Source organism: Trachurus japonicus, chromosome 5, assembly GCF_045865225.1.
Source record: "Trachurus japonicus isolate A0001 chromosome 5, Traja_1.0".
NCBI classification, from domain to species: Eukaryota; Metazoa; Chordata; class Actinopteri; order Carangiformes; family Carangidae; genus Trachurus; species Trachurus japonicus.
Window position 1 is genome coordinate 8,358,999 of NC_140911.1, and position 17,196 is coordinate 8,376,194.

At 42.3% G+C, this 17,196-nt stretch overlaps 1 protein-coding gene across 2 annotated transcripts in view; it reads left to right on the forward strand.

Annotated features, from left to right (window-relative positions):
- The first annotated feature begins 13,779 nt into the window (after window positions 1–13,779).
- The window catches only part of dlgap4b (discs, large (Drosophila) homolog-associated protein 4b), an 89,516-nt gene continuing 86,099 nt past the window's right edge, over window positions 13,780–17,196 (forward strand). For both annotated transcript variants that reach the window (XM_085775966.1, XM_085775967.1), the window contains exon 1: window positions 13,780–13,795. The gene's annotated coding sequence lies outside the window, so the exon portion shown is untranslated. The remainder of the gene's footprint in view (window positions 13,796–17,196) is intronic.

Here is a 17,196-nt window from a genome sequence, read left to right on the forward strand (position 1 = left end):
CCTGGCAAAATATTCATCCAGCGCCTTGAGTCAAAACAACGTTTTGGCAACTTTGTGTGTGTATGAATTTGAGTTTGAGTTTACAATAGTAAAAAAAATCTGTTTTTCATTTCCTACTTTCCTACTTTCTCTTTATTCATTATGGATGTTCTCTGTCCAACACAGTTTAAAAGAATGTGGTTGAGTTGTGCATATAAAAGAACCGGCTTTGGATAAAGTTTGTGGATATGTTAGGCCCCTAATCTCCCATTAACTGTTTAAAATATGTTTTACTTATATTTTCTGATAACGGCATTATAATTACTGCAGTTTTCTGTGCTGTTTAAACCACCTTCATGGTAAACGAATCCTCACCGTACACACAATTGTGCAGGGGTCAATAACCGAGCACAAATCTCACTAATCGCACGTTGTCGTTCTGAATATTAATTAGACTCATTAAGAATTTAATTTGTTGTGAGGGTTTTACAATAATAACTGGATTTTGAGGAGATTTCATCGTCAGTCGCGGTCTCAAGGACGAAGAATAATTCGCCTGTGCTTGTTTATGGAGTGTGTGTGATTTGTCTGTGTGTTACAGAAAGAATCTCAGCCTGCTCAGATGTGTTGTGAGTGCTTCAATGTCACTTCGGTTGAAGTGAAAATGGAGGATTTTTGTGGCCAAGAGGCAACAACAGCCAAGTCCTCATTCCCAAACTTCTCCCCTCTGTCTCCATCTTCTTCTCTAACCCTCTCCTTGATATTGCTCTGCTCTCACCTCCCTCTCTCTCCCCTCTTACCTCCTCCTTTCTACCATTTCAGCTCTTAGTGTCCCTCCTCCTCGCTGCCTCTCTCTGCTGAGTGCCCTCCTGCTCTTTGCCAATGATGGGGCAGAGGTTTGAAGTTTCCTCCGTCCATCTTGTCCTCCACAGTTTCTTTCAGCCACATTGCTTTCATCCAGTGTTTATGTGCTCACACATGTTCACTGCGCGCACACGCACACACACACACACACACACACACACACACACACACACACACACACACACACACACACACACACACACACACACACACACACACTCACCCAATAAGTAATTCTTGGCATATGAAGCCACCTGCTGTTTGCCAAGGTGCCAAAGATGAGATGACAATTTTATTTCGCACAGCAAATTCATAACTATAAAATAATAAAGCCCGGTAAGCAGCCATGCAGACGACAGCAGTGAATTTTATGACTTAAAGCTGCACTAATCAATATTTTTATATTGACTTTGGATCAGATTAATGTGTTCATGAGTCAGAGGTCGCCTGTAGTGACAAATAAACTGTTTTCACACAATGCCCATTTATCAAATGACACAAACAAGAGTCCAGATGAATGTTTAAGTTGCCCAATCAGCCTATTGAGGAAACTATATCATTGTGGAGTCAGAATTTAGGGTGTGCCACTTTTTAAGTCTAGTTGTGCCCACCCTCCTTGCCTATATTTGTCTGTTAAAGGGATAGTTCAACATTTTGGCAAATTGTCCCATTGCCATAATCCCTATAGTCATAGCAGTAGGTTCGTTACCTTTAATTGTCGGTGCAAGCTATTTTTTAGAACGGTGGAGCCGCGAGCTGCTCAGAGCTACGCGACGGAGGCTAATGGGATTTCTTGGTTTCCCTCATCAAACTCATCAAATACACAATCCAACAACTCCAAAACGCTCTGGTGGACAAGTTGTGACCTGCGCATTCACCACGCTATGAGATCATAACGGAACGTTACAGAGTTGTTTTTGAGGCAAATTCATGCAAAACCGCTGATGCACGTTCCTGTCGTGGGCAGTTTTTCATCAAGCAGTCTCTGCATTTGCCTCTAAAACAACTCTGTCTCGTAACGTTCTGTTATTATCTCATAGTGTGGTGAATGTGCAGGTCACAACTTGTCCACCAGAGCGTTTTGGAGTTGTTGGATTGTGTATTTGATGAGTTTGAAATGAAGGTAATGAACCTACTGCTATGACTAGGGATTATGGCAATGGGCCAATTTGCCAAAATGTTGAACTATCCCTTTAAAGATGGAGGTTGCCTCTGTGACGGCACTTATATAGGTTTCTGAATCTCAGAGTGAGCTGCTCTGCCGTCGACATCTCGGCAGCGCCCAACTCCACTTAAATCCACCTTATCCCAAAATAGGCCAAGAGGACGTCCGGTGTGAACTTGCCAAAAGTGATGCTTTAAAACTCAAACGTAGTAGTGGTGGTAGGGATGTAGCCTTCACCTCCAGCCTGTAGTTTCCTGCCTGGAGGGTCCCACATCCTTTCAGCAGGAACTATCCACATCTCAAAGGGCAAACACTTTGTTCTTTTCTACAAAATCCAAACTGAAACTCAGCAGCTTACTGGTTTTTCTGCACCTGAGGCAGCCACAGCAGGTCGTCTCCCCCAAATACTTGTAGTGTTTTTTTGTTTTTTTACATCTGTTCTTTCTCTGACTATCTCACCTTAGACAAACTATTGTGTTACCACAGATGGTCAGAATACATTTCACTTCCCATCCAGCAGAATAGTCTTCAGAGTTTAAATCCAGTGTTGAATCGTCACTGTGGTCCCCTCTGCACAGTACAGCTGTTGGTACAGGATGCAGATGTGTGATACAGAGGCTCGCGCTGACACAGATCAAACCTCCGCCTGTGGTTCTCTCGAGTTCAGGATAAAAAGGATGGAAGTATTTATGCTCGAGCGTTACACGTCTACATTTACATTTGGAGTCAATGCCTGGGGAAAGTGGGGTGGCCCTAATTTTGACAGGCAGCTGTGAATGTCTCTGCCGGCGGCTGTGTGACTGACGCATTGCAGGCCTGATCGCATCTCACACACAAAACAACCGAGAGCCGGGAAATTTGCTTTGTGAAGAAACCATGTTGTCTTCTTTTTTTCTGTTCCTGCTCCACAATGTTTCAGACAACTTTTTGGTTCATGTTATCGACTTCCTTCCTTCCCACACTGAAGCACAGGAGGATGTTGTGACATTGAATCTGCAACACGAGTTGTGCAGAAGTTGATATTTCCTCTCTGTCTTTATCTTATGGATGAGTTTTTTGTTTTTGCTTTTTTTTTTCTCTACACTTCACACTGCTGTGTTTTTTGATGTCATGATGTCCAGAGATGGATCAAATTTGCTTTCACGCGAAAAGCAGGTCAACTCCAAAAGCCCGGCGCGGCGTTGTACATCCTGTATCATACCAGCTGTTAACATTGGCCTTTTTTAAAAAGTTTAACCTAGATGAACTCTTCACCAGCCTCAGGGTTTTGGCTGCCTAATGTAACCATATTGACCAGGGGGATTTGCCTCAGCATGTGGACACCAGGCATTAACAGCTAAAAAAAAAAAAATCTAAATATGTTTATTTATAGGTCTTTTTTATTTATTTATTTTTAAATCAGCGTTTCGGTCGGATCTGTTCCAACTGGTTCAGGTTGAGCGTCTGTTCCCAACATGGACAAAAACTGAGCACCTTAAAGGAACGACACATTGAATTATAGGGATATTCAACCCTATTTTAAAACCCATGATGATATTAACTGTCCATGGGATCAGAAAAAAGTTATCTTAAAAAAAACATATCAGCAAAATCAGCACTTACAGTACACTTCATTTATTTTTAATCAACTCTGTGATCCCCAATGCTTAGTAAGGTTGAAATCTACATTTCTACCACTAAAGACAAACTTTATAACAAGATGAAATCTAATAGAAGTAACTGAAGGACAACGTATTGACAGATCTAATACGCATTTGACCCTGTGACTGTGTATTTTTTTAGTTTATTCAGCTAAATTAACTTCAGCTGGACCCACTGCAGTGACAGTGCAGTGCTGCCTTGTTTGGACAGTGTTTACATGGCTGGAAACTAAGCTGCATTTAAATTGTAAGGGAAACGGATTTCTACAAACTCAGCACTTCCCATAGATTAAGAGTGTTATTTCATCACGCAAATTACACTTACAGACCCACTTAAGCAGAAAAAAAGGCATAACACATTGTTTCACGTCTGATTTAATTTAATCAATTTTAGCTTATTTTTGTTTGCCCAAGGTTAAAGAAAGAAAGAGACCCAGAGCAAAAATATAGAGAGAGGCAATATTATAGTAATCTAAAGCAGAGTGATGGGACCATGAATCAGGAGCTGGAGAAAATGAGCTCTGTGGTGATGCTGCTTTCACACCATTGCTTTCTCATTCCTCTCTTTGTAAACCCCCCCTTTCCTCCCTCTTTCTCCTCCCCCCTCCTCTCTCTCTCTCTCTCTCTCTCTCTCTCTCTCTCTATAAGCATCACCTCGCTGGATGTTGTCTCCATGGAGATTCTTATGGGTCTCCTTGGCAAGGTCACCTTCGCCAAAGAGAAAGAGAAAGTAAAGTCACCCCAATCAGGGAGGTATCTTCTATCTATCACACAGTATGGAAAATTGTTGAAATTCTTCTTAACACAAAGAGGAAAAAAAAAAAAGGAGTGTGACTAACGAGCAGGAAAATAAGGGGGGAGGAAAATGAAGGGGTTTGGCTGTGGGGGAGAGTGATGTCAAGAGAGATGGAAGAAGATTGTGGAAAACAACAGGAAAGAAAAGCAGGAAAAAGAGGGGGGTGGGGTGGAGGGGGAGGGGTGCATAAACAAACACACAGCTCCGTCAAGCAGCAGACCTCAGGCTTGTGTTAAGTCTAACGTGGGAGAAACATGTTTAGTGGACGGACACACACACACACACACACACACACTTCTTTGGATGGAGCTCCAGATCACCTGGAAGCAAATCACCGGATGTAGGCTATGTGAAGAAGATGCCAGCTGGCGGTGGGGATTACATGTTTTGTTTGTTTATTTATTTATTTTTTACACACAGTCTTAAAGGGATAGTTCAACATTTTGGCAGATTGGCCCATTGCCGTAATCCCTATAGTCATAGCAGTATGTTCGTTACCTTTAATTGTTGGTGCAAGCTATTTTTAGAACAGTGGAGCAGAGCGGCAAGCTGCTCAGAGCTACGCTACGGAGGCTAATGGGATTTCTTGGTTTCCCTCATCAAACTCATCAAATACACAATCCAACAACTCCAAAACGCTCTCGTGGACAAGTTGTGACCTGCACATTCACCACGCTATGAGATAATAAGACGTAGTTGTTTTAGAGGTAAATTCAAAGACCGCTTGCTGAAAAACTGTCCCCGACGGGAATGTGCATCAGCTGTTTTGCATGCATTTACCTCTAAAACAACTCTGTCTCGTAACGTTCTGTTATTATCTCATAACGTGGTGAATGTGCAGGTCACAACTTGTCCACGACAGCGTTTTTGGAGTTGTTCGATTGTGTATTTGATGAATTTGATGAGGGAAACAAAGAAATCCCATTAGCCTCCGTAGCGTGGCTCTGCTCCGCCGTTTTAAAAAATAGCTTGCACCAACAAATAAAGGTAACGAATCTCCTCCCAAGACTATAGGGATTATGGCAATGGGCCAATTTGCCAAAATGTTGAACTATCCCTTTAACAACACACATGCACACACACAGACTATCATTTCTTCTCATTTGCCTCACTCCTTCTCGCCCACCTCCATCTGCCGTGGCCTCCCCGTCCTTGTCGCTGATATAAAGTTCACTGGTTGTGACTGTACCTGGCTGCTGCTGCTGCTGCTGCTGCTGCTGCTGCTGCTGCTGCTGCTGCTGCTGCCCGCCGTCTCTACCTCCCGCTGAGTGTGCTGGAGGTGGCCCTCGCCTGGGGACATCAATATTTCAAGCTCTCTCAGCTCAGGGGAGTACAGGGTGGTGGTGGTGGTGGTGGTGGTGGTGGTAGGAGGTGCTGATGGAGAGACAGAGCAGGAGGGAGGAGGAGAGAGCAGGTATGATATGGGAGAGTGAATGACAGAGTGAGGGAGAAACATTGAGAGGGGTGGATGGATATGAGGAGAAAATGATAGCGTGCGTTACAGAGAGAGATGACCGGGAGGAGGAGGGGGGATTGTTGATGGAAGAGGGTTAAAAACATAAATTTTCTGCTGCTTTGTTTCTGGATGGATGCTGGATTTTAATCTAACTGTATCAGCGCTGCATGATGAACTATGTGGAGTGCGAGGAAGATATGATAATAATTGTGACGATGGTAACGATCTGTGTATTTATGGCTCTGAAAATCCATTTGCTTGAGGAGAACATTAAGCAGTTAATTATCTATTAAAAACGAGGCAGTAACACACTGGGGGCAGAGGAGACTACGGACGCGGGGGGAAAGAGACAGATGAAGCCGGGAACCAGAGAGAAAAATAAAAAAAAAGTTTTGAAAAAAAAGGGATGAGATGAATGAATGGATGGAGTGAGAGGAGGAGGTGCAGAGAGACTCCTGCTCTTTGCTTTTTTAAGCTCCTACCCTCTTTTTTTTTTTTTTTTACTCCGTGTGAAAGAGCACCACCACCACCAGCCAACTGTTGCTACGACTACAGCTGTTGCCACAATGGTGGTGGTCATTAGGGGTCGTTACCATGGCGAGGAGGAGGATCCCGGGGGGCAATCGGAGATCAGGGGAAGAGACGCTGCACCGCTCCTCACCTCTCGATCCGTCGATACGCGTCGGGTTGTTTATGGGTGGGATGTCAGAGTGATTGTGGGGAGTTAGCGATCAATAGCCGATAATTTTATTTACATTGATTTTTAAATTAAAGGAGGTTTAACTGAACCTATGAACCCAAACAACATGGCCGTGATTATTGAGACTTAAAGGTCTGCACATAAATCACACACTGAGGCTTTAATGTAAAGGAGTTCACCCCTGATACAGATGTTAATATTCAAACTACACACAACTTACATCATAATAATGGAAATTTAATGTGATTTAATATAGACCATTATTCAGAATAGGTTCACTAGGTCAGAATACAGTGTGTGATGTCAAAGCAAGATTAGATAAGATTATTAGGACATTATACATAGCCTATATAAAAGGTGAGAATAATAAATAGTTTAAAAGACAAGATAAGTTAAGTTAAGAATTACTTTATTATGTTAAAGGTTGGAAGCCAAAACAGTCATCCCCTATATAAACAATATTGGTCGTCTTCACAATGTCAGGATTAAATGACATTACAGAAATGTATATAATTTAACACAAAATGAAAGACACCGTTTTACAGATCCAAAAAAGTCTAAGACTGAGAGTACGGCCTCTGTGCACGACATAAATGCTAATGTTTAGCAGGTACAATACAATACAAGCTGAGGATGATGGGAATATATTGGAGATATTAATGACTGCAGTTTATCCTGGTGCCGACATTAACTAGGAAAAAGAAGTGGGGGGAAATCACCAAAATAATTAGGACTCAGAGTCACAGTGGGAGCCGTAATTGTTTGCACCAGATTTTATGGCTGTTTTTCTATTTGATTGGTTGGTTTTTCAAGATATTGTCAACAAAACAACCTGCTTTTTTGAAGATAAAATTACAAATATTCATGATTTTCTGTTGTCTGCAACTACAATCTGTAACAGGGATTGATTAATCTACATTATTGTTCTGAAATCTTTTTGACTCAATTTTTGAGATGACTAAACATATATACTTTTTTGCCTATTAGTCTCTTAACGGCGTGAACATTTGTCAGCAGTGGTGGACTAGTTAAAGAAGCAAAGTAAGCCAGGGCAGGGTAACTTATAGGGGACACAAAGTGGAGCAGGAAGTAGAGCAAGAAAGTAGCACTCATGAGCAGAGCAAAGCTAAACTAAAGTGAGTCTCTGTCGGTTTTTCCCCCAGGAGTCGGCTTCAGTTACACTCCAACAATGACCAGGGAGGATATTTGACCACGGTGATTATGGGCTCTTATGCAGCAGAAAAGGACGAGTGACCTCTGACCTCTGGTTCACATCGCTCTGCAGCAAACTGAGCGTTCAGAAATTGTCAAGATAGTTATCTCCTCGGGATGTATATACTATATCACTGCAAAAACTCAAAATCTTACCAAGAATATTTGTCTTATTTCTCATCAAAATGTCATTTCTAGTCAAAACAAATCTCATTATACTTAAAATAAGACTCATCACATGAAAAGTAGTTTGTTTTCAGACACTTTTTAACTTCTTTCAAGCATATTTTCACTTGAAAGTAGAAAAACCTGATAGTGGGGCAACTTTTTCTTTCTTACGACAAGCACAAAAAACAGATTTTTTTTAAAAGTATATTTTTGGGGCTTTTATGCCTTTAATGGATAGGACAGTTCAGAGAGTGACAGGAAATGGGAGGCAGAGAGGGGGAATGACACGCAGGATAGGGCCACTCGACGCAGGATTCGAACCGGGGCCGCCTGCAGTGAAGACTGTAGCCTCAACACATGGGGCGGCTGCTCTACCAACTGAGCTAAACACCCCCACCCCCCAAAAAAAGATTTTTCTACTTAAAAATGTGTTTGAAACAAGTGAAAATCATCTAAAACAAGTTAATTTTTAGGTGATGAGTCTCATTTTAAATGGAAAGAGATTAGTTTTGAGTATAAATGAGACATTTTGACAAGAAATAAGATATATATAGTATTCTTGGAGTTTTTGCAGTGTGACCCTATATAACTGCAGTTTTCTGTGTGTGTGTGAGTAGCTGTCATTTCTTCTGTAAATAGAGAAGCTGATAAAATATCTGTGGGCTGATATGAGATATCGACCAAGTCCAAGGCACTGCCTTCTGAACCATCCTCTAATTTAATCTCACTCTGACACAAATTCACCCTCAACTCATTTAAGCTTCTCTCCAAAACACTCGGTAAGGGCGACTGTCCTTTTGTATCTCACCTGGTGCCTTCGTCGGCTTCACCTGCCCGTGACCCACCTCTCTGCTCTGACACTCTCACCAACCGGTTACCTCTGAGCACCCCCGTGCTGAGGTTATACTATCCTCCTGTCACTGATAGGAGAGGAGAGAGAAGGACAGCGGGTAAATCCGTCATCTCAGGTGGATTATGTGGGCACTATACTCCCGTGCTGCACTGCCTGACTCAGACGTTTATAAAGGGCCCTGCTGGGAAATGGGAAAGGACGACAACGAACGGATATTTGATACAGAAGTGTGGCACTTTGTGTGTAGAGGAGCGCATGCTAGAGAGAGAGGGAGAGGGAGAAGCAGGAACATGATGTCATGTTTGTTTATCTGACAATAGACCTCTTTTGCATTGATATCCCAGTGGACTAGTCACTTTGTTTGCTTTACACCCTTTGTGATATGAGTGTGACAAGAGAAGAGCGGGATTAAGGAGGGGGAAGGCTTCTGCGTTGATTTACAAAGCGGCTCGGTCAGTCAGATCAAAACAGGGATTGTGACTCATCAACGGTGAGTTTTAGCAAAAAAAAAAGGCACAAGGACAGAGAAAAAGCAGACAGATAAAACAGGTGAGAAGGGTGCACAGGGTTTATTATGAGGAAGCAATTAGCAAGAGTGGCAAAAACAAACACGTCGGCAGGTTAACGGAAAGACAGTATAGAGATGAAGGGGAGATGACACAGACAAGTGTCAATGTTTAGTGTTTTCTCCCCTTTCTCCCTTAATCTGTGTCTTTAACCCCACCCCCAACCCCCGCTCATGCTCATGTAAAGCGCCTTGAAAAGCCCTACAAGTTATTGTTATTACTATAAGTGGCTGCATGGCCTGCAGTGAGACAGTGAGATCTGGCTCACAGTGGTCACAAAAGTGTGTCACAGGAGAGCTAGGCTAATGCACCGGGCTAATGTCGCCTCACTCGCTCAGCCCCCGCTGCATCCAGACCTCCCGCCTAGCACTTTCTGTCACTGTTAGCACAAGTTGTGCCCTGAGAAATCAAAACTGCATGAGGCAGAATCAGAAGAGAACCAAGACTGCAGTCAAACTCTGCTGTGAGGATCTATGACAGTCACTAATCGCTGCTCAGTCAGTTGAATGCTTTCTCTTATTTATTTTATTTGCCTCAGATGACCCTGACTGCACCGGCGGAGCTTGTCAGAGAACTGAAATTTACATAAAAGACAAAGCGGTGCACACTCTCAAGGATCGATACAGAATTGGCAGAGTTACTGACAGTGAATAATACTGCAAAATGTTGCCTAAGATACGAATGTGCCCCTGTGTACAATCCCCTCCCCCCCAAGGCCTCACAATCAAGACGAATGCCTCTCCTACCTTGTAAAACATTGGCAGACGCTTTCAAATCTTATTAAGTTTGGAGTTTAAAGGAAATAAATAAAAAGAGGGCCGCGCCACACAAACTAGCGCTCACATTGAAAGTTGTTACTCAACATTTTCACACACACAAGCTAATGCTAACTGACAAAGCTCGTGTTAGCATGCTAATAGCCCACCTACATACAGCAATAGGACATAGCCTACCTCTGACCTGATACTTGATTGATTTATTGATTTATCTCACATGACAAAACTTAAACTTATTTCTAATCCACAAAATAAAGCCTACCAGGTTAGTAGCCTATAATGAGCTAATACCATCCTATTCAGTTTAAACTGCATGCATGCCACCTTTGTATGTACGTAACTCATATTTCCTTCAAAGGTCTTTTTATTGAGTAAGAATGTCACTGTAGGGAAGTAATTTCATGATTTTCTGAACACTTAGACCCATGCACATCCCACATGGACAAACACAGACAACCACTGAAAAAATTGTGGATAGACAGAAATTATTGTTGTGGGTTTCTCATAAAATACCAAGAAGGGCGCCATATTTTATAGAATTTATTCTCTGATCCCCAAATAGTGCATCTGATCTTCTCTAGATTCATGCAGGATCCCTCTAGCTAGAAAAGAAGCAAAAGCCAGAAAGTTGAGTAGTAGCTTTAGGCAAATCCAAATCTGATATCAGTCAAGGGATTGGGCTCAGTTCGGTGATGAAGGTTTCTGATAACGTATGGAAAACTGATGTTCAAAAGTTACCTAAAGTGGGACATGTCCACTTCATGTGATGGAGTGAGGCAGGTGCGCCTCTACATTTATCACATGTAGGGTCGACATCACATTCCTCATATTTAAAAAAGGATTGGGAGTTAGTTTAATGTTTTCTTTGGCCTGTATAAAAAAAAATACATTATGGTTTGTACTTGACAAGCCTATTTCTTCATTGTGGAGCGTGGATGTGAACACCTCACACACACATTTGAGTTTGGCTTCGGGCTCCACATGTATAACTCTCCAGGCATCATTTGAGCCCGTCTAAAGGTTGTGACTGATGAGAGCCAAGCAGATACTCACTAAAATGTTCACTCCTGTGCAAATACTAGTCATAATGAATTTACTGCAGCATACACACACACACATATGCACAGATGCACACAATGAAATGGACCTCAGCTAACCTCTGGTTAATGAAAGATGAACCCAGCGGCGAAGCCCAAAAAACTGATGCTGGGAGCATATGAGCTGAGACGTTTAGCCTGCATCAAATCTCTGAAAAGCACCAGAGAGCTGCAGCTTCTCTAATCAAACAGAGGTCAGGTGAACATTAGTGTAGGTTAGTGATCAGCGCCGCCTCTGTGGCTCTCGCATCCAGGAGTCAACCAGGTATCGTCATCGTGTGGAGGAAGAAAAATCAACAGGCAGCTCAACATAAACCTCTCATTATCTGTCTCTTAGTGAAATTACTGTATCAAAGCCTCCACAATGCAGCGGTGTGCTTTCCTCATTATCTTCTTGTGTAAATATCAAAGAGAGTCAAAGTTGAAAGAACAAATCATCAAGATGCACTGTCACATTATTTAAACTTTCTTTAACACAAATAATCTACATTAAAAAGTCAAGTAATTTTAATTATATGTTCAATTCAGCTTGAACCACTGGCAACATTTTCATATTTATCCCCAAAAAACAAAAACAAATGAGTCATCTGAGATGCAGATCAGGCTGCATCATGGAAGTATTCATAGTGAAAGGATTCCTGGGGAGATTTAACCCAAATTAAATGCATGCATGGAAGTATGCAAATAAGTTCAATAAGTGTGCTTCTATCATATCTACCACACAAGCCTTGAAGGTATGAAACAGATCTAAAGGTGGTGACTAAAATAAAACCTGTGGCCCACAAAGCTTTGAATTAAATACATCTAAACATGCTTACTGTATGACATTATAATAAACAATCACCCCTATGTATCAAGTCTTTTTTGTCGTAGGCCTATTCATTTTATGAAATGACGACGCACCCTCAATTTTAATACAAATTCTGACATTTGAACATCAAGGCTGGTTTTTATGAGGTCATGTTACATTTGGACTTAGTTTTGAAATGCTAATCACCAGTGGTCACAGTGACATTTCCTCTAGTCCCCCCTGTCTCCCTCTTTCTCTCTCTCCCTTCTTTTTTCCTTCATAGCTCAGTGTGTATTGTGGCTCAGTTATCACCAACACTCAATCACACTGAAAACAAACTAAAGAAAAGACTCAGAGTAGTTTGCAGAGTAGCAGGTCCAACTGAACCACAGCATCTCTCTTCAGGAAACGATCACCTCGATAGCCCTGCTCAGTGAAAGCCTGTGCGTCACAGCAGTGTGCAATGGATGGAGCCTATAATGTTTAATGACAGAGTGCAAAAGCAGCTCTAAAATTAGGTTCTTGTTTGGTGCTGTACTGTATGTGGGACGTTGGTTCTGAAACTGCTCTTATAGGCGACTGCTGCTGGCTGCAGTACCGTAGCATGGTTTTGTTTCAGCAGCTGTTAATGGAAACATTAGACTCCCATTTACGCCTGGTGTTAAAATGTGTCTCATCCAGATTGTGATGATTTTAATGTGATTAAATTTACACCTGGGGTTTTATGTGTATCCACAATCAGATCCGATTTGCTATGTCCAGCTCATGTTGCATTAGTCCTGTGTCGTCTGTATGAGACCATGTGGATGTGGACTGACAGTCACACATCATGTGTTCCTCCTCTGGTGCTCTCACTGACGGGATCACAAGCTTTTCCTCAAGTGCAATCTGACCACTCTTGTTTGTGCATGTCCCTTCTCTCTGAATGTCATCATATGAAAAGACATACAAGTATAAAGGGCTGGTCTACCTGTTTTCACTGTACACAGCAATCTGTGTCTCTGCTGTCAAAGAACAATATCTAAAAGTTATATCATGTAGAAACATATTTCTGCTGATTCATGATAATGACTTCCTGGAGGTTTTGCTGCCCGTGGAAGCATTTCCTCTATCTAATCTATGGTTTATAATTGAAGTGCTTTATCTCTGTAGGTGTGCAAGTTTGCCTATCTCACAAAGCTAATTGATTTTTTCCAAATAAATGGAAAAAAAGTTGTCCGGACAATAAGCAGACAATCAAACATATGATCAGAGCACTATAATAGTTTCCATATTCGCAATTGAAAACTGTGTTGGCCACTCAAATTCCACTGACAGTGCTTTTGTAGGCAATAAATATAAAGTGATTTGAGTGAATGAGTTTGCATTGTCAGATCTACAGTTTGTTACAGAATGAATGGTCTTTGAGACTGAGATAAAACTTCTTCCCCAGGCCAGTGAAAGCTCTGACGTGGACTGTGGTACCTACTGGACATGCACCTACACACTGCACTTTACATTTCATTAGGTTTTTTTATGTTTATTTTTTTTTTATTTAGGGTTAAGCCTTTCTATGAGTATTTATTAAAATGCTGCTATGATGACAGCGACTGCTCTCAAAGGAAGTCTCATTGTATGGAAATGCGCAATGACAATAAAAGCATCTATCTATCTATTTGTGTTACAGGATTTCCTCCTCCCTGAGCCTGTTGTTCCCTGACCTCAGCAGCAAACTCTGCAGTCCCCCCAATAAGGTAAGGTGTTTTACAACCTCTGTTTTCCTTCAAGCCCTCAGGGCAGCGATAATCTGTCTTCATTGAGAGCCTGTGTTAGCATCTTCTGCTCAGCTGAGAGCGATCGGAGAGCCGGCGCTCAGGAGACAGTGGCCTGCTTGATGTTGTTGTTGTTGGATATGTTGAAACATATAACATCTTAACTGCCAGGAGAATTATCTCATAGGCTACAGAGAGACAGCACGCCTTGACCTTGTCTGGATTGAACTACGATGGCTCTTCAGGGCGTTTAGACTGAGCGCTGCTGTCAGATAGAAAACAAGTATGAATCTGTGGGAGGCAGAACTTGTCCTTTTGTACGGGCTAATAAATCTCTGAGGGCTATTGTTGGCTGGGGCCAAACAAAAAAAAATACTGATCAGAATAGAAATGTCAGCGTATTTGATGTTAAACAGTTTGAATGTAACACGAGTACAGTAAGTGTACCAGTGCTGCGCGTGCAGTTGCATCTATGAAAGGGCATGTTTTGTCATGCAGACGCATGCACAGTGTTGCCTGCAGAGCACGGAGCTCTGATGGAACATCGCCGCGGTGCTCGGCATCATGAGTGTCCTCTGTGGGCGTCCCCGAGGTACAACACTGGACTCTTGATTTCACGCTGGATTAATTTCATTCTGAGCACAAATCTCCTCTGTGATACTTTCCATAGGAGAAACACACACACACAAACGCTGTCCATCCTGTTGTGCAGCAAAACAAGCCTGTTAAGGAAGTCGGCTGTCTGTCTGTCTTTCACATATTTCTGTTTAAAGACGCCATGAAATGAAAACTGTCTTTTCCCAGCTTTAATCCACATGTTTTAATTGTTCATTTATCTGTTGATATTTGCCAAATTCACATCTCAAAAGGAAATCTGAGTATTTTTACATCATAAATCGATGTATGTTCTCTTCAGACGTTTGATGACTCATCCTGCACACAAGGGCGTTCCTAATTTTGCATCCAATTACAATTGTTTCTTCAATTTTTACATCCTTCCCCCTTAAATATAAATCCTGCCTGTCACAGTGACACAACCCCTGAGCTGTGAGCTACTTCTGTCAATACTGTGTGAGCTTGTGCTAACTCTGTGGGGATGAACCTGCATCTCTCCCCTGCTAGCACAACTGCCTCCTTCAGCTCTCTGCTCAGTCTGCATGGTCTCGGTCCAAAACAGTTTTCATCGCTTTTTTTTCCTGTGTCACCTTCGCCCTTCTCATCACTGAGGTCCACAGGTGTGTGAAGTCTCCCCACACACACACACACAGCTGCAGACCAATGCCACAGGTGGAGCTTAAAGCAACACTATGTAGTTTTTCAACTTTAAAATAATGTTTCTAAACTAATTTAAGTGGTAGAAAAATGGTATGTAGGATGAATGGTGCCGCCACTTAAGTCTGAGCGGGGTTGCGCCAGCTGCAACTGCACTATGTAACTTTCCTGTGCGGGTAGGAACACCGTGGTCCTGGTTAGGGATGGGTACCTTTTGCATTTGAATCGATACGGTATCGATACTCGGTACCTGGGAACCGATACCGGTACCAATCGGTACCTGTTTTCGGTACTTTTTGTGTGTGGTAATTAAAAAAAATTTAAAAATAAAAATGTCTAAAATTTTAATATTAACCTCCTAACAACATCACAACTCCCCAGCCTTTAAGTGTATTTTATGTTTTAGGGATGGGCAATGATTTTAATATAATGGAATAGTCATTCAATGAAAAAAAAAAAAAAAAAGTTTATGAGACTGTCGTCTTGTCTGAAAAAATGTCCGTTTTTACTGTGGGAAAAGGAGAAACATGGAGAGACTCCTACAGCCATCAGAAAGCTCTGTGTGAAACTTGGTCAAAAAAAAAACAAAACTGAAATGCAGTGCAAACTCTGCAACATGTGGACTTCACATTTTGACAAGAGGAGAGTGGGAGACTTCATCCTCGTTTAGATCTGCTCTCATTACGTGACGAGGACTTGAATGGCGCCGCTGTGATGAGAAACGGGACTCGGGACCGGACCGCTTCGGTACGGATTGTCACAACAGTCCGTTCTTCACGTTAAATGACGGACGGCTGTTTTTCAGGTAGTGATTTAAAACGACGGGCTGGCGCTGCCGCTTCTCTGTCTCATTTCAGAGAGAGAGAGAGAGGGAGGAGGAGGGGGCGTGTGCGGTGCTCATGCAGACTGCACTCTCGCTGACGCACGACGAAGGTGCGTTCAGGTACCGAAATGTGGTACCGATTGACTTTATGTGAATCGATACTCGGTACTTTGGTGGGAATTCGGTCGGTACCAAAAAAGTACCGAATTTCGGTACCCATCCCTAGTCCTGGTACACCGCAGCTCCGTTAAACTCCATAGACCAAGCTTAAGCTTAGTCTCCCTGTGCTTCTCACCCAGCTCTGGTGAGCTTGCAACGGCGACAGAAAGGCACCTGTACATGCAATGGCAACAAATTCACGTAGGCCACTGTGCTTCTCTAGGAACGAGGTAGCAGACAGTTGCTCTTCTCAACCAGAGTACCAGTACCGCTAATCCTACATAATTGGGCTTTAAAGGAGACATATTATGCCCCTTTTCCACAAAGTAAAATTGTTCCCAGGTGTCTTAAAGGCATATCTGTGACATGCTTTGGTCAAAATACCCAAGGATCAAACATCACAGCTCTTTTCATCCTCTCAACCCTGTTCAGAACAGCTGATTTTAGTGCCGTTCCCTTTAAATGCAAATTAACCACTGCTTGCCCCGCCCCTTCTACCTGTACCAGGTAGGGGTGGTATTATGCAAATACGAGTCCTAGTTACATCACCGGAAGACAACTGAGGAAACAGCTCGTAAAACCAAGTGGATTTCAATCTAGGGAGCCTGCACATTACAGATTTTTTTGTCTCACATTTTGGGGACCAGAAGGCGACACCCAAATATATGTTAAAGAGCCTTCAAAAAGTTATATTTCCATAATATGTCCCCTCTGATGTACACTCAGTGTGATAGGCTACTGTAGACAGCAATCGATATCAACATCTGTGGCATGTCCCTCCCTATAGTTTTGTGTTTTTACCAGATTTATATAGCACTTTGAAACAGGCCTGAGAGTTGTTGCACTTCAGAAAGCAAATTAAACTGTATGAGGCAAGAGTCAAATGAAGCATTTGTGTAATTTCTCGTGGAAAGTGCCTGAGGAGGAGAACAAGAACGATTTTTCGGGGGAGCAGCCATAATTGTGAACCTTGTTAAATTTCCAGTGACATTGATAGTAGCTCCTCAGTTTTTGAACAAACCAAAGAGGTACAGATCAATATCCTCTCTGCAGCCGCTGCGTTAGTGATTCTTTGCTCCGCTGGGCTGCTTCGATGTACACGGCTCTATACATAACAGTGACCCATTCG